The sequence below is a fragment of the Mixophyes fleayi genome, chromosome 11 (genome assembly GCF_038048845.1).
Source record: "Mixophyes fleayi isolate aMixFle1 chromosome 11, aMixFle1.hap1, whole genome shotgun sequence".
NCBI classification, from domain to species: Eukaryota; Metazoa; Chordata; class Amphibia; order Anura; family Limnodynastidae; genus Mixophyes; species Mixophyes fleayi.
The window spans coordinates 19,422,484-19,445,779 of NC_134412.1; the positions used below are offsets into that span (position 1 = coordinate 19,422,484).

A 23,296-nucleotide genomic window follows, 5' to 3' on the forward strand; every position below is an offset into this window, starting at 1 on the left:
ATTGAACAAGCCCCTAAGGGCTAATGAAGAATATGCCCCACCTGGGCACATGCCCAGCACTGTCAAACGCTGAGACGCGGCGCTGCAAATACCTGGCGTCCCGTCCGTTGCATAGAAGACAGTCGGGTCAACATCAGCGGAAGTGACATCCCGATCGTCATGACGGTGGCCAGGACGCGGCTGGTGAGTCGCGGTGGTAAGCGACTAAACATACTCCACTAGTCCCATTTTTCATTGTACTGTCAAATATTTCCACAGCAAGATGAGTGTGGCTTATATGGTTGAGTGTGGTCATTAGATATGTGGATTGATTGTGGGTATGGCCTGGCCAACCTGTGGCTCTCAGGTGTTGTGAAACTACAAATCCCAAAATCCCCTGCCAGCTGTTGTCTGGCTAACTACCAGCAAAGCATTGAAATTTGTGAGCAATTCTACTTAAGAGTTGTATCTTTGGACATTTTTACTAAAATTTGTAGGAGAGTATGTCCAACAAGTTGCTTCCATTAAATATTTATAAATGAATAAGGTCTAATCATACATTATAACATGATACATGTGAGCCTTAGATTAGAAGCTACAGCAATGCCTGGCATGCTTGTAGAATAATATACTTACATTTAATTGCCCTGGTAACAGAGACTACTTATATGCAACCTTGGGGCTTTCTGGCCTGCCCATCCCACTTCCAACACCATTCAGTGTCCTTCTCTGCAGCTGATGTTACAGGGAAGAGACAGGTAGGGCATAGTTCTGCTATTGGAAGCATACATGTTGTGGCTGATGGGAGATGTAATTAATAGCCTCAACCAATTATTATTATTATTATAGATTTGTAAGGCGCCACAGTGCTCCGCAGCGCCGTACAGTAGGGAAAACAGTACAGACATAAATTAGGGACATACAAGGTAGACAAAATAAATGTAGACATGAAAACAAAGTGTATGGAAGACTCTGCTCATTAGAAGAGGGTACAACTGAAACAAGAGGACCGAATGTGGCTCAGAGTGGAGATTGGGACAGCGGTGAGGGTGCATTAGTGTGAATAGAGTGATCGTGGATAAGGTCACCTCTAAAACAGAGATGGGTTTTCAATAAGCGTATAAAGATTTGAAGGCTGTGGGAAAGTCTGATTGAGCGTGGTAGAGAATTCCATAAGTGGGGAGCAGCACTGGAGAAGTCTTGTAGACTGGAGTGAGAGGTGATTACCAGAGACGAGATAAGGCGCTGGTCAGAGGTAGATCTAAGAGGACGTGAAGGAGTGTAATTTGATATAAGATTTGAGATATAAGCAGGGGTAGTGTTGTTGAGGGCTTTGTGAGTAACAGTGAGTAATTTTAATTTGATTCTGGAAGACACAGGGTGTCAGTGTAGGGATTTGCAAAGTGGTGCAGCAGATGTGGAGCGGTGAGAGAGGAAGATCAGTCTTGCAGCAGCATTTAGGATGGATTGAAGTGTGGATATATGGGTGTCAGGAATGCAAGATAGCAGGATGTTGCAATACTCCATACTTGCCTACTTTTTAAACCCTCCCTCCGGGAGATACAAGAGGGAAAGTCACGTGAGAACTGCAGTAGGGGGTAGGGGGAGTGGTGACGCCATCGCGTCACCATAGCCCCATCCCCTGCTATGAAATGCAAAAATTCACTGCATTGCATGGTGGGGACGGCGCTTAAAGGCACGATCACATAATTAAGCCCCACCTCCTCACGGGTCCGGGAGGTTGCCTACTCTTTCAGGCGCCTCCCAGTAATTGCGGGAGAGTAGGCAAGTATGCAATAGGCAAGGCGGCAGAGGATGAGGAAATGGGTAAAAGTTTTGGTAGCATGTTGAATAAGAAAAAAGACAATGCACACAGAGCTGTCATGTAGTTGCAGACTGTCCTTCCCTCAATCAGACAGTATTTTAAAAGAGATATAAAGCTAGAACAGTGCTCCTACAAAGCACCTACAAAAATAGTCTGAGGGTCACAATAGTCAAGCAAAAAAGCTTCATTGCTAATATTCACAGATATTTTTTAAAGACTGTATTATCCTTTACATTTCTACCTAATACACATCTTTGTTTTATCTTGTATTATTGAGTAAAAACACTAGATGGTGCCAGTGTTTTTATTTTCAACAAGCAAATCAAAAATCAGTGAGCACATTCATGTAAACTGTGACATCCCAGAGAATTCTTTTAATTCTAATCACCAGACAAAATATAAATCCTTTTAAAGACATATAGGGTGCTCGTGTCAGACATTCCCTGTTCCCATGTTTTATTTTTAATATCTTCTGCTTTACAAACTTATGTGCCATTGAGGACTTGCCCTTAACATGTTTATTCTTGTGATAAAAGCTTCTGTTGTGTTCATAAAGCTGCAGACAACAGACAACAACAGACCTCTGTACTGCGTTCATCAATCATTCTGGAATCCCAGAACTAGACACAGAACATTCTAAATAAACAAATGGTGGAAGATATATAATAATGTACTCCACCTTCAGAGGAAAAGAGGAACTACAATAAGAAACATTTCTAAGCTTTCATTCTTAAAATACATCAGCTTATCTGTCCTGACATAATGGGTATTCCTCTTCCAGTGACTCACGTTTTCTGCGTTGAGGATCACCAAGGAACTTGGGCACCCACAAACAATGTAGATATATTAAGGCATAGGCTCCACAGCATCATAACCATCAACATTATCAGATTTGCAAGCTGCAATGCGACAACAATTGGTAAACGACCTTTCAAATCTAATTATGTTGGTGGAATAATGCGGTGGCATGACATGGTGGGGACTGGGACGTTTTAAATTGGTTTTGATTGATAGATTCATTTGATTGATGTCCTGGCTGAAGGTGATATCAACCAATCAATTTGCCTGAGCAAAGTAGGCATCTATGTCTGAAGAAGTTCAAAATAAAGGTGGCGGTGGTATTGGGTTATATGCAGATAGATGGGGGTTTTACGGGGTATTTTTAAGATATTAGTAGGATAGTAGGATTGGGGCAAAAATGACCCAAGACCCCCACCCCAGTTCATTATCTACCCCTAAGGAATAACTTGCACAACAGTGGAATATATCAAAGTTTCTTCAGAGAACAGCACAAGACAACAAATATTGTTGCCTTTGTGTTTTCCGATAGCATAGACTATGAAGGCTTCTAATATTATTTTTGTAACTATTATCACTATTATTAGGGAGGTAACACCAGAGCTCTTTGAGTATTCAGATAACTTTAGAGCTTGACCTAGAATTATGGTTAGGAGTTGGTTTGGATTAAGGCTTGAGCTAAAGATTGAAGTAACGTCAGATTTAGGGCTTGTGATAATGTGAGGGAAATGTAATACTTTGGATTAATGGTATTAAATTAAGCCTTGTAATCTTTTTTTAATTTTTTATGTGGCATCTGAAATATTAATATTAATTTGGTCTAACTACTACTCACTTAAAGATCAGACTCTCCTTTCTTTAAAACAGGCATCTCTCATACTTCAAGGAGAGCCGTTGATATAAAAGATCTCTTTGGGCTTCTCCTATCCAGGGTCTATTAATCATAGTCTCCCGGAATGTCCGGGAGACTCCCGTATTTTTGGGAATTCTCCCGGACTTCCAGGAGAGCAGGGCAATCTTCCGCATGCTGCCCTGTTCGTTGGTGAAATGGGTGGGGATAATCGTGTCATCCTGGCACCGCCCCCTGCTGTAATTGGACAACATTGGCATGGTTTAGTAGAGGAACGCGGGCCTAAATATGCGATTCGCGTGGCCACGCCACGTCTCCAAAGTAGGCAAGTATGCTATTAATTGGATGTCTGGCCTTCTGTCATGGTGGGCCTGGGACTCAGACATGGATGCGTACACGGATATGCCTGTTTGGAGGTGTTAAAGAGAAGGTGAAAAGATACAAAATATTGATGATGTCTATCTAGTCGCTAGTGATTGGCTGTGTGTTGATTGACCTCCAGCTGATAGTACTTCATTCCTTAGCATGGCGGCTATATTAGATTGATTGTTTAATTAATTAACAGCATCTATTTACTTAATTGTCGTTTCCCGACAGACTGCTGCAGAAAAGACAACTGGCATTTGATTTCTAAGAGGATAAACAATGGATATGGAGGCAGTGTGTTTATTTATTTTTATATATTGTAAATGTGACAGTTAATCCACTTAAATACATTTTGCAGATGTATACATGATTAGCAGTACTGGATAAGTTCTATCTAATATATCACACTTAAGAAAGTACAAAAAAAAATATTGAACCTCTTAAACTAATAAAATCGTGTCGGTTTGAGGTATCTGGGGCTCATAAGAGGAAATTATGTTGTTAAAAGTACATTTGCATTTGGGGACTAGATTAGATGCAATTTATGCCCCAAAATCTGACAAATTACAACTTGCTAAATTGTGCTAATTATTCCTACTCAGGTTAAGGAGCATATGGTATCAGGGTCTAGTATAGTTTGGTACAAGGATCCCTATGAGCAGGGGAGGGATTGCAAATTTTAGCCAGGGTCAAGACTCGACTCAACAGCCCAGTAAGAACATTTTAAAGAAAAAAAAAATGCAGCTTATCCAGCCCAAGTTAGTCCACTTTGGGACCGGCCCGGGGCAAGATGAACCTCTGCTCCCCAGCCCAGCCTGCCCCTCCCTATGAGAAAGAGACACAAAGAAGCACATCTTTGATCAGTATAGCAAAAGATTTATACTTCAAAGAGTAGATTAGCCCCCAGAAGTCATACGATGAAATATAACCTCTATTTGGAGAGAAGCACTTGTGTCACATGACATTTCTATTTGGGGAGTAGTGATGTCATCAGTGTCACATGACATAATAGAATGTAGAACTGTCAGTGTAAAAAAACACCCGGATGTGAGCACTATCTCATGCAAGCAACGTGTTTTGTTTCACCTTGAAATTTGTGTGTTCATTTAAATAATGTCACCCCTACATACCCATATATACACACACTGAATTATATAAAATTGTATTCCCACTAGCATTTTGTTTAATTTTGGGATTTTTTTTTTTTTTGCATTTTGTTAAGAATATATAAGTTGGCTAAATTGTGCTTGTATTGCTAAGCCTATTCCATGATCCAGGTTATATCAAAGCTCTCTGGCTCCATGCAGATCTCTATAAATAAAAGCAAGTTAAGATTTAGAACGGAAATTATACAGCCATTTAAGTAGGGTATTGAATATGTTAGTGATCAACACTATAGAAAATTGCAAAGAGCCAACAGTGCCGACAATCGGAGTGACGGCTACATTGAGTTACACGCTGCTTGCCAAGATCACACCACAATTCAAGCTCTTTCCCCTGTGAATGACAACACTCTATATGCTATGTCGGCTATCACTCCTGATACGATGATATAAGGAGCTACCTGCTGTACTGAACACTGTCACTTCTTGTTGATAGTACAATTTGGAATTTGGAGCAGTACTTGTAAAGTTATTTGTCAAGCATGAAACAATATTTCCTTTTGATGATTCTGCACCTGATATGATGTTTTATAAGTAGTTTTTACACAATAGTCAAACCCATATAGACAGTAGACTTAGCAATAGTGCTCAATGTCAAGCAGCAGCTGCAAGGGCAAACAAAGTATTGGCATGCATAAAAAGGGGCATAGATGTAAGGGAAGACAGTGTAATTTTGCCACTGTATAAATCATTGGTAAGACCTCATATTGAATATGCAGTACAGTTCTGGGCACCACTCTATAAAAAAGATCATTTGGAACTAGAAAGGGTTCAGAGAAGGGCGACAAAATTGAAAAAGGGTATGGAGTCATTAAGTTACAAGGAAAGGTTAGCCAGTTTAGGCATGTTTACTTTAGAAAAGAGGCGTCTAAGGGGAGATATGATTACTATGTACAAATACATTAGGGGTCAATACAGAGAACTTTCATGGGAACTTTTTACCCCAAGGACTATACACAGGACACGTGGTCATCCCCTAAGGTTAGAGGAGAGGAAATTTCACAACCAGCAAAGGAAGTGGTTATTTACAGTAAGGGCAGTCAATATATGGAATTCATTCCAGGGAAGGTTGTGATGGCAGATTCAATAGATATGTTTAAGAAAGGGTTAGACAAATTTTTAGCGGAAAGGTGTATCCAGGGATATGACCGCTAATTAAAATGAAGGATAGTAGTAGATATAGGGTAAACATAGGACTGCAATATTGAGTCAGGGGGGATTTTCACAATTGAAACAGATTGGCGGTTGCTTACTCTGGATCAATTTCAAACATAAGTGCAGGATCGCAGGAGATCCAAAATAGGTTGAACTTGATGGACTGGTGTCTTTTTTCAACCTCATCAACTATGTTACTATATTTGCTCTGGCTGTGAGATCCAAAAAAACTTGAAAAACAACCATGGCCAATCTCTTACCATTTCTGAGAACCACTCGTTATTGGTCAATGAGTCTATTACATTTATTTAGAATAAATGCCGGCAAAGGTGGACGTACCCTTTAAACGTATTAACATATCTGCATCACAAATGGTGAAACATTTTCCAGCGATGCAACGTTGTTGCCCCAAGGTAAATATCTAACCAAAGTTTTGTCTTTCTGGCAAATTCTATTGTAGCTGTTTGCCAAATTTTGACATTAACTGTGCTCTCTTTTTAAACTCAATACATACATGCCAGCTGAAATATATAGCACACAAGTTATATAAGTTGGAAACAGCCAATAATATTTGCTTATTTTTCACAAGAAGGCAGTAGATAAGATAATAAAAATAAATTGTAAATTATCCAATGCTTGAAACCATGTCATACTGGGAATTATTGTTATTTCGGACAAACTATTATGTATTCCTGTGACCTAGGTACCAGAATCTTAGACTGTAAAATGGATTAGAAAGTCAAGATGTACCTCCAAGTTCTTTGTAAAATAAGAAATTGCCTATGACCAGCAGATAATATTATAACTCCTTTTCACCTGCAAGGTTTCGGCACCAATGTTTAATGTACCAGATATTGGAATGTTGGTGATCAATGTATCGCTGATTTTGAATATTTTTTAACAAATGAAATAATTTATTGCATATGGTTAAATATATTTTAAAATCCAGAAATAAAACAAAAACTAACTGAAAATACCTTGATGACATTTACAGAACTACAAAAATGAACAACTGCATTTAAAAAAAATTAGCCTGTGGCAATTTGTGCCTGACTGAGCATTATGGGTAATCGAGTTCAACAACAGCTGGAGTGCTGACAATTGCTCATGCGTGGCTTCGAGAAGAGATAGGGAACCTGAGGCTCTTTTGCTGCTGCGAAACTACAAGTCCCAGCATATCCTACCGGAGTCAGCTACAATAATTAATGTTGCTGATTCGTGTTTAGGGCAAGGTTTGTCAAACACTGGTAGATGTACGCTAAGGGGTTCCTCAGTCTGTCGTAAGTATCTCAAAATAACAGTTTAATGGACGGTAAGGACTGTTTAAACATGCGGAATGGGGGCATGCATATTTAGTATAGAAAGGGCGCATTCGAGCAAGATTTGACCTTGCACCACGGAGGCTGATTAGTCCTTTATTCATTGCTCGGTCATATATTATTATTATTATTAATATTATTATTAACATTTATATAGCACCAGCATATGTTTTTGCGTGTTTAAGCAAAACATTTCTATTCCGTACAAGACGGGAGTTGTTTCTGCTGTATTAGAGAGGTTTGTTAAGCAATACTGAAGCCTAATAGTGAATGCGTTTGTTGCACATAAAATAAATAGATAAGGACATGAACGCCACTGGAACATAAACATCTCTGATGTGTGCTAGTCATAAACCATGTACATATGCTACTTGTCCTGCCCTGCGGGGCTAATAGGGTATATTAATATAGTTTAGGGGCTAATACTGCAATGTGGGGTCTCTTTTAAATGTGGGGGGTTACTTGACAAGGCTAGTTGGGAGGAAGGAGATATTTTTATTAAATATGAGTGGTATTTCTGTCACGTTGGAGCTATTTGGTCGGAGCGAGTGTTCGCTTATTGTTCAGCTTTCCAAGAGGTGTATAGAACCTGTTCCTTTTCCAAAACAGGGGCCCAATATTCCAGGACCTGGTCAAAAAGTAGCAGAGCTCAAGACACATGTGGGTGACATGCAGGCAGCAGTTATGGCTACACTTCAGATCAGATCTTTGCCCAACCTGGCACTTAGTCATCTCACAAATATAAAACACTTGTAAATTGGAGTGAAAGCAGTGTTACATTATAGAATAGTGCAGAGGAGTGTTGTCACAATAAGGACAAGGTTGTTCTGAAGATCTACTGGAATGCTATCTCAGTCCAGCTTCTGGACCCAGTGAGTTCATCTGACATCGCTGTTACCTTCTCTGTTCCTCCTGCGGTGATCTCTGTGGCTGTCTTGAGGGTAGCCGCTTCTGCCATCATGAGGAATATGTGGTCTGTCCAGGTCTCCAGCAGTGAGCATGAAGCCACACAATGTTCCTCCTCACGGGGGACAGCAGCTGTGGTAACTACTCAATAACAACAAGGTCTATCTAATATATCTCTGTCTCCAATCAATCATGTAGCCGAGTTCAGTTTACCCAGACTATAGACAGCACAGCTAATCATGATAGACCATTGAGACAGCAGGAGAGAAGCCACAGTGTAACAACTTGGATGAACGAACTGCGCTTCAATTAGCGGTGGCTTTTAAACATACCTGCCTACTGTCCCTTTTATGTCCAGGAGACTCAGGAAATTCGGGGGGAGCTCTCATGGACTCCTGGAAGAGAGGGTTCCGCATCCTGCCTGAGCAGGGTGCAGACCTTCATGACACAATTCGCTGTGAATTGTGCCACTCTGGGAGGACAAACAAGTTGGCAAATTTCCTGCCCCAGCTTGATAGGAATTTCACATCTCTACTCAGTGGTGTTTGGATCCCTGCTTCTCCCAATATATAAATTTGGTTATATGGTTTGCCTGTCACATGCAGTCCTGTCCTCATTTAAAAAAATCACAGGTGGACAGGTAAATACCTACCACAAGATCAACACATTCATCTCCTTTCTGCTGTGACCATTCCAATGATCTGATTGGCTCCCGGATGTTCTATCCCCGCCCACTTCAAACCTAAGGATATGCCAGTCCAGCTCCAACAAACAAAACTCCCAAACAAAATAATTACTATGATAATTAACTATATTATTCGTAAGGTTTTGTTAAAACATGAATTTCAATGGTACTATTTTGATCACAGCATCTCTTTAAATGGACTGTACATTTTCTTATTCTAGCCAGACAAAACCACCATCGTGGAAGCACAGGTTAAGTGCTGTCTGATTGAATCCCTTGTTCATCGAAGTCAATGGTGGTTTGGAAGCTCAGTGTGATCAATAGGTGAAAGCATGCATAGCATCCTCACAATGCACTATTGTTTCCTATTCAGAGCAAAGTCACCTTCATGAGTGTATTGAGAAGGAGTAGGAGGGGGAAAAAAGAAAAACTAATTTAACTTAAGAAATGAATTCCATGTAAAAATCAAAAGCTTTAAGAAAATTAGTTGTAGTTAGTTTCTTTTTTTTTTTACATGAAATACATACACTATTGAAATGACCTATTTCAAGTTTCAAGAAAGAAAGGGTATTCCTGTTAAGCACTGCAATATGCTCTTGACAGTACTTACTTAGTTTATTAGTTTTCATGGGAGGAAGGGCACAGGGGGCAGAACCTAATACAGCTCAGCACCTCACAGCAGAGAATCAATACAGTGTGTTGGATGGGGTTGAGTACGCTTTACCGATGTCCACTACTCCGATATGGAGAAGGCCTACAAAGAAAATCCGCAATTATGAAAAAACGATTGGAAAAGAAACAGACTTACCTTCAACCCGACGCTGGAGATCTCCGATGGGAGCACCAAGTTGACCGCAAGTGATTTCGATTGGAGAAGCGTTCAGCACTGCAGGGTGACGTCATCGCGACAACTGTCGAATAGAAATTTAAAGCGGCAATGTCGGGTTAAGTGTTTAAACACTTAACGTTAGGGGTCCCCACATTGCCACTTTAAATTTCTATTGATGGCACTGAGCAATGCCACTGGAGAATGGAGAGTGACAAGAACACCGCTACCCCTGTTTCTGTGTGAACAATGGCCCTGGATCTCCTGGGGAGGGAGGCTCTTATGGAATCCAAAACCCACGAGATCCTACAACGCAACAATGAGGTTTTGCCTCGATTCAGATCCGAGGATGCGCGTAGCCTACTCGGATCCCCTAAGGTCGGGTGGGCTCGGTTTTTACAAAATCGAGCCCGAGCATCTCTAGCAAAAAGACCTCTTGAAAACAGTGTAATCCCTGGGTAAACTTTGATACTTTGAAAGGTATGTAGACTCTACCTCTTGTTAATAATACTTTCCAACTATGGAGATCACCCTTCTGGGAGTTCTCCAAAGTTGGCCATGTCTTGGGGGCGTGACCACGAAAATTGCGTCACTAGGCCCCACCGTTCGCTATACAATACCAATTTTGGCCTATTATAGCAGGGGGCGGGGACAGGATGACGCAATTAGTCCCGTCCCTACCCACTTCACCAATGATGTGGGCAGGATTCGGGAAGTTGCCTTGCTCTGTCTCGTGCTCCCAAAAATTTGAGAGTCTTCCAGACATTCTGGGAAAGTAGGAACCTATGTTGTTAATAGTTGCATGACTTATTTAGGATGGTATGCGCACGGTGAGGCCCTTACATCTCTAGAGGCAGGACAGGGAAGGGAAGGGGTGGGTTAATATAGGCCAAGTACAGTAAAGGCAGATTTACATATTTGCACTCTACAGTCTGCCAGAAGTCTCTACCCAGGCACAAAGGTCCGTGCTGAGGTCGTGATCATGTTCAATGATATGTGCAACTCAAAGCAAACACACACATGGACTTTTTTGCGGCGCACATATTATGTGCTTTTTGAGCAAACGGGGCCAAATCTAAATGAGTCCCTGTGTGTCTTATTACTGCCAACTTGGCTTTCCCCTAGAGAAAAGGAAGCAGTGAGCTGAGAGATTGATTGTCACTGCTGTGCCTTGTGCTATAATGGAAGCAGTGGAGTCTACAGCCTTGTCCAAAGGACGGGGTGGGGGGGGGTGGGGGCGGATTATCTGAGGCTCCTGCTAACCTGAAGGCTATGCATGACATAAAATACATAAAAACATACAGCACACGTCTGTATCCCCCCCACTACCTCAACAATAACACTGATTGAAAAATAATATGATTGAACTATAATAAAATTGAAAGCAGAGTTGAGATAAGCTCTGCATACTTAAGCTTTATCTTGAAGGAATCCATCATATGGACATTATTGTTACGTATATTAGATGTGGCATTTATAGGACCAGAGAACCTAAACTGAAATGATTTTTATTTAAATTCCCCACCCTAAAATTCCCCACCCCCCACTCCTGTGATATTCTCCTGACTGCACAGGATCCCTGTTAGAGAAAGACACACTCACCAGTACACAGACGATATTGTGCAAATGTTTGTGTATATTGACTTATTGGACTCTAGATGACCATGTTCAGGGCAAAAGCAGGATTTCTAGGTGGGTTACAAATGCTTGATTTTGAAACAAAGCAAAAAAACCCCCACATTAATATTAACCTCTTTTAAAATAAATCCATCTTGACCAACCTACCTAATTAATATAATAACTTGTAAATTAAGACAACAATGAATAATAATCTCTCATCACATTCAATTAAATAAAAAAAAAATACTAAAATATAATTTCTACAATTGGTGTTACAGTTACTCACTCTCAGCAGTCAAGAAACTGCAGATGACCACAGATAGTTTACTTTTAAAGCATTTTCCTTTATCGCAACGTCACAAGAAAAATACTAGAACCAAAACAAAAAAAAATTATTATGGCGGCCATTTTGTTGAAGCCACAGTTCATTAAAACATAGGCAAACTGCAGACAAAATGTTATAGATTTTTCAATGTAGCTACTAACTGGGACTTAGTGGGGAATGTTAACAGTGCAGCACCTGGGGTATAAAGTAAAATTAAAAAAGCTTGAGTCTATGGGCCTAAGTCATTAAGGAGAGCAGGGCAAAAGAAGGAGTAAATGTTCTCTGGGACAAACCATGTTACAATGCAAGGGGTGCAAATGAGTTCATTATTTTGCACATAAGGAAAATACTGGCTGTTTTTTCATGTAGGACGCAAATAATTGATAACTTTATTTTTACACTGACATTAAAAGTGGATCTAGGACATGCCCTACCTCAACTATATATCTGTCCCCACATTTTAAATTTACCCCCCCCCTCCAATGCAACATGGTTTTGCCCAGGTGCAAAGTTACTCCTTTTTTATGCCTTGTTCTTCTAACTGACTCGGGCTCTAAGATTCCAGCTTAACATCCCAAAACAAAATGAATGAGATCTATAGGGTAACCAGTGTTAGCAATGGCGCTACAATGCTTGTACTAGGTAAGTACTTATAGTAATTTATCAAAAGGAGGTGTAACAGAGGCTACACTTATGTACTAGTCTGAGTGATAATTATCACCACCATCATCACCATTTATTTATAAATCGCTACCATTTCTGCAGCACTGTACAGAGAATATTTGTCATTTACATCCGTCCCTGTCCCATACAGTCTAGATTCCCTAACATATACACACAGACTAGGGTTAATCTTGTCAGCAGCCCATTAACTGCAGGAGGAAACCACATCACTCAGAGGAAACCAACGCAAACACGGAGAGAACATACAAACTCCACACAGATAAGGCTACATGCAAGAATCAAACTCATGACCACAGTGTTGTGAGGTAGAAGTGCTAACCACTGAGCCACTGTGATGCCCATTTCATAAAGGTGTCCGCCTACCTATGGTGGAAAAGAAATATAGCACCCATTATATCTGTCAGGGTAAGGATTTAGCAAACTCCTGTGGTAACACCAGTTTGTTTGCCAACTACCATTGTCAATAACTGTGTTTCCCAGGAAAAAAGCCAGGTAGCTGGAATTCTTCTCATTGCAGTCAATCTCTCTGTTTTGGCGTACATCAAGAAAACAACACTGCCATCGTAACAGCAATGAGCCGGTCGTTGATGTAGAGGCACAGACAGCAAGAGATGCGTCCCCCCAAATTACTGTGGGTGAGTATTTACCAGTGGTTTTGTGTAACACATTATAAAGTCATGGTAAGCGCTACGGAATATGTTGGCGCTATATAAATGATGATGGTACAGATTTCTGATTTGCAGGATTTAAATTTCCTATTTACAGGCTGATGCTATGCAAATTAACCAGCTAATGTATATCATCTGATTTATCCCCACCCCCACCATTAAATTTATAGCCGACGCACTTCCACCCACATTCTACTAAGGACGAGCCCCTCCAACATTATCCCTGGAAGCAGGGTGGGCTCATGAGTCAAGGGGCTAGCGCTGGATGCCCCTGACTCACCAGCCCATATGCACCGCTCACCCTAGACCCATTATAGATAACACCACGGGGTGATACTGAAGTGTTACTTTGTGTTCAGGTGACATGTTGTGAAGAACACTAAGCGAGCGTTATTTTGGCATCGTACTTTTTTAAAGAGCATATGTTACTTTGCCCACGGTAGTCAGTAATTGCTGGAAAGTGTTAATTATTTTTATTTATTAATTTTGAATATTGAAAATTTAATATTGAAATATAGCAATTAATTTTACAAAGTTCTTAATGTGAATACCAAGAATAATAAACTCATTTGTCTTTATTTTGTTTTTTTCGCAGGTGAGGAAGTTTTCATATTCCCACCATCACCATCTTCTGCGCAGGCACATCCCGTTGCTAGGCAACGCGATGCTATTCTGCTCACGGCTGCTGACGTCAGCCCCGCCGATAATTCACTTCTTCCCCGTTCCCTATTTAAAGAAGGTTGTGGTACCACTAGGGTGCCAGAGTATTAGGTCTCCTTGCTCCAGGCGTTCATGTGGTTCTACATTTGTTGGTCTGACTCCTCGCTTCCTGACTTGACTTTCCCTGACACTTCTTTTGGATCATCCCTTGGGCTCTGTAAGATTCTCCTGGTATTTAACTTTGGTTTGGCAGACTACTCCGTTGGATCCTCCCATGTACTGCGCTGATCGCACGGTTTGACCACGGCTTTTCAGACTATCTGATTACCTCAATCAATCTTGCTGAGTGTCCTTCTGGAAAACCGCGACCTGCGTCTCTCTCGCAGCTAAATCCAAACTCCCTTGCTGGGGTCCCTGGTGAAGTCCAGAGGTGCATTAGACTCCGCACCTCCTGATTGGGTTGAACCAAATTCAACATATAGCTCCAGATTCCTGACAGTCACTTTCAGGTGTGCAACTACAGATTTCTGAACCCCTTAGCAAAATATTGAAAAGATCCCCTATCTTATCAAGCTGCATCCCAGCGCTGTTTCATTAGTAAGATTAATCACCCCGCTGGAACTCTTTAGACGTTTGGCTATAGTTTCACCATAACAATGTACACGTGTGAGATGATAATGAATATAGGAATATTTCATTAGCCCATGTTTATTAACAGACAAGATGTTAATTTCCAATAAAATAATGGATGTCCATCACCTCATGTTGATAACGGTCAGCATCATTAAAACTATATTTACCATCTTACATGTCAATGGTCCAATGGATTTTGAAATGATCACTATTGGGCATCACAGTTGTTTTGTTATATTTAGCATACATGACCAACATAAGTCTATTTTCAACTAAAGGCTCCTACCAGCACCGCCTTCAATAGATAATGAAAAGCGAAGCCATAAGATAAACACCCTTAAACTTTGAGGATTGGTTTAACTTGAATGCTTACCATCAGGTCGTAAGTTCACTCCAGATTCCAGCCAATGGGATGATTAAGGGGTGTATCCTAGTAAATAGTATAAACCCTCAGGCAATGCATTCTGGATTCTCTTTCCCGGCTGGAAATCCCTCCCACCCTTCCGTGCTATTGGTATATACATATGTGTATGTTTAACATTTTCTTTATTGTTACAGAGCAGGCACAGTTGGCAGAAAGGCATTTGTGAGACGGTGATCAGATCACACGGTGCTATCACTGATTGGCCGCAGGTCACTACCCTCTTCGATGTTTCTTGGCTCTTGGTTCCCTTGTGTGGGATATCCCTTGACTGGCATTAGGCGAGCTAGTCTTTATGAGTCCAGAGGGGGCGTAGTCACGCTGATGCCAGATTTAGCATCGGCCAATCGTAAAGGATTATATCCTGAGTCCAGTGGATTCTGGGCCATGTGGTCATCCACTGTTTGGTTTCTGATATAAGTTGTTAGCTGACTCTCTCCGCCACCAGTTTGGCCATACAGTGTTTGATTTGAATATTGGTCGTGCCGACTCGCAATTTGCCTTCTCCCCCACCATTTAATTTCAATAAACTGTGACCTTTATTTTTCCAAAATACTTGTTTCATGTCCTTATTTAAGGTTAAGCAATTAGAACTTAAAAAGTTTACTTTGGGATAGCAGCAAATGGTAACGTCTTCATTCTAAAGTTTAAGGGCACTTGAGTTAATAATCTAATAAGTCTCCCAAAATGCCTTTAGTATTGGTGCACTTGTTGAATTAATTGACTACAATGTACTCATTGGCTACATACAGTGACAAAATCCATTCACTTGGAACCAGTGACCTCATTGAGGCATTTTAGTGTTGTCTACTGTCCATAGTAAAATGGTAAACTAAACTGCATTGTCATGCTACAAACCTGCTGTTTACACCGTGAAGGTAATGAGTACCCCGTAATATTAGTTAGAAGTCTAAATGCGTTGACGTATGATATTTATTTGTGTGACTTTATTTTTGCAGGACGCTTCATACTGGTGATGACAGGGGTTATACCATTCCACTGCCGATTCCATTTTCGGAGGATAGTCCACCAGACTTCCCTCCTGAGTATGAAGAAAGATCCTGCTCTTTGTGATCCTGGAACATCATCCTCAAAATGATCCAGTGCTGAAATATGACGACGGGGGGTTCTTTATAGAGCCAATAAAATCTGGCTTATGCATAAAAGTGGGTGTCAGTCGTTTTTATACGTACACCCTTTGCTTCTCTAGATGAAGAATAGATCTCTCTGCACAGTGAAGAAGTATAGACATGGATCAATGAAGGATGTACAGGACAATGAAGAGATTAATTGTCCATCCTTAATTCAGCACTTAGTGCAACTAATTGGCATAATGCCACAGGGTCTTGGGTGTAGAATTGGTTGTACACAAAGTGTAATTGCATAACTAATTATAACATACAAGTTAACCCGTGCATGATACTCATGCATTCTAGTCAAATCAAGATACTTAAGGTCTTAAAAAGGTTCTTGTCATGCATTTGGGCCTAGCCCAGGCCTCCTCAGGGGAAGATCGTTACTTCCCGACGCAAGCAGCCTTTTTAATGTGTGTTTATGAGGTAAAATTACCTCACGAAAATGAGTTTGACCCCTCAACTCGTAAATTTAGCCTTTACTACCCCTCCCACGGGGGGAAGGGGGGATGATGGAAGTTAAATGACTTGACTATTCTAATTTTTTTGTCAAATAATGTCAGTATACCAAATTTCAGGTCAATTGGATGAGCCCTTTCTGAGAAAATAGTTTTTTCCACACACACACATACACACACACTAACGCACGCCTCTACACATGTGTGTTCATGAGGTAAAATTACCTCACGAAAATGAGTTTGAGCCCTACCAAATTTCAGCCCTTTTGAATTTTTTTTCCCACACACACTAAGAATTTAGTAGGTCAGTGTATAACTCTGCCCAGCAGGTGGCGCTGCAACTTGTTTTTTTTTTCCCACACACACACAGACGCCACTAAGCATTTGTATATTAGATAAATGCGATGTTCAGTAAAGACATGTAGCCAGTATATTTTGACCCATTACCAAGTACTTTATTTAATTTTGTTAACATATTTCTATATTATTTTTACTTAGCCACACACACTAAAAGATCAAATACAGTACAGTGCAGCAGCTATCAAATATTAATCTGTCCCCACATTTTAAATTTTCCTCCCCTTCCAATAGAACATTGTTTTGCTAAGGTGAAAAGTTACTCCTTTCTTTTTTTTGCTTTGCTTTATCTTACACTAGTTTTTTATTTTATTTTATATGCCAGGTGTAGCACTGTTAGCATTCCCCACTGTTTTATTATTTAGAGTTGGACACTCTAGTTACACAGCAGCTCCTTAGCGTATGCTAAGACAATATCTATTTGGAACACCCAGAGCGCAAATAACATCATCCACTATCACTAACTGGGAAATTTCCCAGAAGCCTTTCCTTCTTCTAAACCACAGAACTGTGTGTGCCCCTGATGTTATGATACATGATCCCTGAAATGACTGGCTTCAGTCCCAAATATACATTTATTTGTTATTCTGCTTGATAATCCCTATGAATATGTGCACATGTGACTGAAGAGACAGTACATAAAAAAATTAAAAAAAGGTTGTTTCAAAAATATTTTAATTCATGAAATACATCTATTAGAATCTTTTTAATGTCTACTGAACATAAAATACATTTACACAGCTTCTCCTGTTTGCAAACACATGTTATAGCATGCGTAAGAGACTGTCATCACTATCAGGACTTAGACTAGCCCTGTAGCTGGAGCAAGAGATACTATGGCAAAATGCCCCTTCCCCACACCGTTCACTCCCTGAAATCGTAGTCTGAAGTAAGTGTCCCTCTATGTTCGAAGACGGAGCGGGCTTGGCTGCGTTCACGGACATATCTCCCGGTTCTGGGCATTCGTAGAGTGATTTTGTGTACGGTACGCATAGGCAAACCGAGGGGGGAGGGGTTTCTAGTGCCTGGAAACCACCTCCAAGCCTGGAGCACTGTATAATTGAGGTGGCTGGACCCTGTCCCTGCTTCACACGGCTCTGCTTGAAAAGGGAGAGCTGCGTGCACCTAACAGTAGTCCACGCAGCATTGCCCATGTATATTATGGGGATAGGAAGAAGTTTGAGAGCAGCCAAGCACTGTCTAAAATTATAGCCCCGCCCCCATGCATGCTGGCCAAGCCCACTGGTGGCGTGATGTGGAAACCCCCTCTACAAATCCTGCATTTTCCTCTGGTACACTCGAAATCATCAGCTACGTGCCTTGACGAATCAGTGCTGCCGTGTTAGTAACGTTTTCCTAAGGTCAATGGGCAACCAGCCTCTATACAACCTCCTTATCAGCTAATATGTTGGCTGTTTAGACATTGGCTCAGTGGCTTAGGCCATTGACAGACTAAAAGTAGACGTAGACAGCGCTAGAACATCTAATCACTGATCTCTATACATATATGATTTACACAACCTCTAAACTCATATAAGCGGCAGATAGTACATGTTGCATTTCAGATGTGTCCTGCTCTTCGTTTTAGTAGAGAAGCCGCGATTATATTAGCCACAAATGATCTCTATAAAGACAGCTGCTCTGGCTGAGTTCAGCTTGCAGTGGACACAGCTGACTGCTGTTATTTAGCCCAATGTGTGCACAGCCTAAGGCTCTTTACGCTCTGGAATGTGAGCTCTCCATTACAGCACTGAATGTGCTGTCTTCCTAGCGGGTATAGTGAAAGAACACAATACCGTTGTGTTGTACTTTGTAGGCTAACAGCTTAACACGTTAAATCTCCAGCAAAACCACTAGGGTGCAACATGATGGACATACAAACAAAAGTGTAAAAAATTGGACGGGATATTTTCAGTACCTGTTGTTAACAGGTGATAAGAGCGAGAAGCCCGTTGCCAATAGCTGTACAATCAGCTTTGTGCCGTGTCCTCCCTTTGCCGTTTCCCCAAAGAGCTAACACCTGGTTAGTCGATTTAAAACTGGTAATGAGCTGGCAAGCAGAGACGGGCCTGCTGATATTAAATGGTGCTTCTGTTCCACTTCGCTGTCAACAACGTGTTATTGGAAGAAAAATCACAGCTTGTCTGTTAAGACTTAGTGAATGACTGATGGGGGCCGTTTATCTGTGCCGGAGGTGGTAGCATTGCTACAGAAAAACCACAAGGTCCTTTAAAGTCCCTACTGACTTGTCACTTCCCATGATAAGCCCCGTCCTGTCTGTGCTTAGATACGGCTTGACAATTTGTCCTGTATCCAGCTTGTTTCCCTGCGCTGTGCTGTGAGAGGACAGAGAGCAGGGAATCTACTTAAAACAACCCCAGCTGGATTAGTCTGACATTTATAAGTCATGCATGAGCCACTTTGCCTTGGAAAAACATTGTGACACAGCGCTCTACAGGCCCCCCCCTGCCAATTCAAGCGGAGTAAGTTGTATATGTTCCCAAAGTACGACTGTACCGAAAATGTATTTTCCTTTGCATGGAAAAAAAAAAAACAAATTAAGGAGTAATATAGACAAATGTGTATTCAACTATTACAAGGAACTTGTTAGAACTAATTAATACTGAGAGAATATTAGTGTCATGGGAGCATTTTTTTATGCTAAATTAAATCAGATATTTTGACTATAAGGTTGCAACAATCATGAAATGTCTGTAGCATTTAAATTTAGGGTTAGCTATAACCTTTATAGGGATGTAGCTATGGCTAATATGCCTGGTTGTGTTTCCTCAGTGTTAGGGTCTGATGCTGAGTGTGCACGGAGAGTAGCAAGCAGCTTCTGATTGGCTGTTTGTGAATTCACCTCTGAAGCTGACAGGTGCTTTCTGCAGGGATTGTGCATATGTCGTAGGACTTATTTCTTTTAAAACATTTGTTTTGGTAGTTTCATTAATACGCGAGAATGAATATGAAAGCTTCTGTATTTTATCAAGCCTAATGGCAAATGTATATTCACTATCAAAATAAAGGGGTTCTCGTTGGCCATTTGGTGACTTAGTAGATATATATTTATAATGTCATTTAGCTCTTCCGCACATGCCCTCAGATGAAATGTTGAATGTTCTGCAATTGCCTGCGATGAGTTAAATGCATTTTAACCTGGACAATCCTAAACCTTCCTTCTAGGACTCTTTTACTTCCCAGTTAGCACAGTCTCTAGATGCTAGATTTACTAAACTGCGGGTTTGAAAAAGTGGAGATGTTGCCTATAGCAGCCAATCAGATTCTAGTTATCATTTATTTAGTGCTTTCTAGAAAATGATAGCTAGAATCTGATTGGTTGCATTAGGCAACATCTCCACTTTTTCAAACCCTCAGTTTAGTAAATATATCCCAAGATGTTTTAACCAGGCCAAACACTCAGTTGAGATGTCACTCAGTTGAGATGGTCGGTGGAGAAATGGGTTGACCTTTTCCATAGGGGGGTGGTTATAGGAAAGGATGCTATTTTAACGGGAAGCAAACGGATAGGCAAATTATGTACTTTGTGCCCTATGGGCAAGATTAAGGCCTTTAATATAAATCATTTTTGTTAATTTGTTGGTACATTGAGATGGTGGTTTTTGCTTTTCTACGTAAATCTGAGTGTAGAGAAAATCACCCATGTTTAGTGAAGGTACTATCGGATCTTCCTCTATTGTACATGTGAGCAAATTTACTGTATTTTTAAGTGTAACAATATGATACATCCATCCTCTATGAAAACTATTTCCAGAAATGTGTAAGGACTACAAAAGAAGAATATTGGGTGTTTTACCATAAATTCACTTTGATGGTAATTTATCTAGAGCTACGAGAATAGCCCTTGAAATAGCACTTTATTGTGTATTACATTGTGATACCACATACCTGTATGTATTGATGCATATGTATTGTATTAGAAATTGTTATTGGATGATGCTTTTACCATGTGTATTGTCTCACAATGTTTCATTGATTGACACTTGGAGCTAGATTTACTAAACTGCAGGTTTGAAAAAGTGTAGATGTTGCCTATAGCAACCAATCAGATTCTAGCTTTCATTTATTTAGTACATTCTATAAAATGACAGCTAGAATCTGATTGGTTGCTATAGGCAACATCTCCACTTTTTCAAACCCGCAGTTTAGTAAATATACCCCTTGGTCATGCATTCTACGGACCTTGGATTCTCACAGAAGGAAGTTTGGAGTAGCAGAGAGTAGAATAATTATGGAGTAGTGGCCTTTGGATTTAGCAATGAATAGATTATTGACTACTTTAGTAAAGGCTGTTTCTGTGGATTGATGAGTAGAGGTTCTAGCAGGGAATTAGAGGAAAGAGAGATAGACAAGTACAAATGAACCTGGTTTAAGTAGGTCAAATGAGAGGTGCAATAGGGCTAGAATTCTGGACACCTGTTAGTACATGTATGGGAATGCAGTTAATATTCCCTGGCTTTTTGTCTTCTATAAAATATTATTTCTGGTGATTGGCATATCTTTTTCTAACTCATTACAGGCATCAGTGTCTCTGTCCTCCCCTCCTCCTATCAAGGTATTCAAAGGAGTAGAATTCCCTATCAGCCATTTAAACTAGGGATGTGCACCGGCGACTTTTGAGGTCTCGTGTTTTGTGTTTTGGATCCGGATTTTCGTTATTTTTGAGGTTCGGATTTGTCTCGCAAAACACTTGACGAAAGGTCTCGGTTCGGATTTAAGGTATTGGATTCGGATTTTTTTTGAAAAAAACATAAAAAGTTTAAAAATCAAGTTTTTGGGCTTATTTTCACTCCTAGGCTATTATTAACCTCAATAACATTCAATAACAAGCATTTCCACTAATTTACAGTGTATTCTGAACACCTCACAATATAGTTATTAGTCCAAAACGTTGCAACAAGGTATCTTTCTGGACTGCGTAGAGGAGTGGGTCACCACAATATATATTAAAAACCCTGAACTTTTATGATTCGCACCAATAATTGTACCTGGACTGCGTAGAGGAGTGGGTCACCACAATATATTAAAAACCCTGAACTTTTATGAATCGCACCAATAAATGTACCTGGACTGCGTAGAGGAGTGGGTCACCACAATATATATAATAAGAAAACCATCAACTGGTTTGATTCGCACCAATAAATGTACCTGGACTGCGTAGAGGAGTGGGTCACCACAATATATTAAAAACCCTGAACTTTTATGAATCGCACCAATAAATGTACCTGGACTGCGTAGAGGAGTGGGTCACCACAATATATATAATAAGAAAACCATCAACTTGTTTGATTCGCACCAATAAATGTACCTGGACTGCGTAGAGGAGTGGGTCACCACAATATCTTAAAAACCCTGAACTTTTATGAATCGCACCAATAAATGTACCTGGACTGCGTAGAGGAGTGGGTCACCACAATATATTAAAAACCCTGAACTTTTATGAATCGCACCAATAAATGTACCTGGACTGCGTAGAGGAGTGGGTCACCACAATATATATAATAAGAAAACCATCAACTTGTTTGATTCGCACCAATAAATGTACCTGGACTGCGTAGAGGAGTGGGTCACCACAATATCTTAAAAACCCTGAACTTTTATGAATCGCACCAATAAATGTACCTGGACTGCGTAGAGGAGTGGGTCACCACAATATATATAATAAGAAAACCATCAACTTGTTTGATTCGCACCAATAAATGTACCTGGACTGCGTAGAGGAGTGGGTCACCACAATATATTAAAAACCCTGAACTTTTATGAATCGCACCAATAAATGTACCTGGACTGCGTAGAGGAGTGGGTCACCACAATATATATAATAAGAAAACCATCAACTTGTTTGATTCGCACCAATAAATGTACCTGGACTGCGTAGAGGAGTGGGTCACCACAATATCTTAAAAACCCTGAACTTTTATGAATCGCACCAATAAATGTACCTGGACTGCGTAGAGGAGTGGGTCACCACAATATATATAATAAGAAAACCATCAACTTGTTTGATTCGCACCAATAAATGTACCTGGACTGCGTAGAGGAGTGGGTCACCACAATATATTAAAAACCCTGAACTTTTATGAATCGCACCAATAAATGTACCTGGACTGCGTAGAGGAGTGGGTCACCACAATATCTTAAAAACCCTGAACTTTTATGAATCGCACCAATAAATGTACCTGGACTGCGTAGAGGAGTGGGTCACCACAATATATATAATAAGAAAACCATCAACTTGTTTGATTCGCACCAATAAATGTACCTGGACTGCGTAGAGGAGTGGGTCACCACAATATATATAATAAGAAAACCATCAACTTGTTTGATTCGCACCAATAAATGTACCTGGACTGCGTAGAGGAGTGGGCACTGGGCACCACAATAAAATATATAAAAAACCTTCAACAGGTCTGCATTACACTACACATACGGCTGCTCCTCCAT

General features: G+C 40.5%; 1 long non-coding RNA gene across 2 annotated transcripts in view; it reads left to right on the top strand.

Annotated features, from left to right (window-relative positions):
• The window catches only part of LOC142107645 (uncharacterized), a 176,111-nt gene that overhangs the window by 81,484 nt on the left and 71,331 nt on the right, over positions 1-23,296 (top strand). Inside the window, exon 1 of one of the 2 annotated variants that reach the window (XR_012679990.1) lies at positions 19,010-19,314. The exons of the other annotated variant lie outside the window; for it this stretch is intronic. This is a non-coding gene — a long non-coding RNA (uncharacterized LOC142107645). Of the gene's footprint in view, positions 1-19,009; positions 19,315-23,296 lie in introns of those variants that run through there. 2 annotated transcript variants of the gene reach the window in all.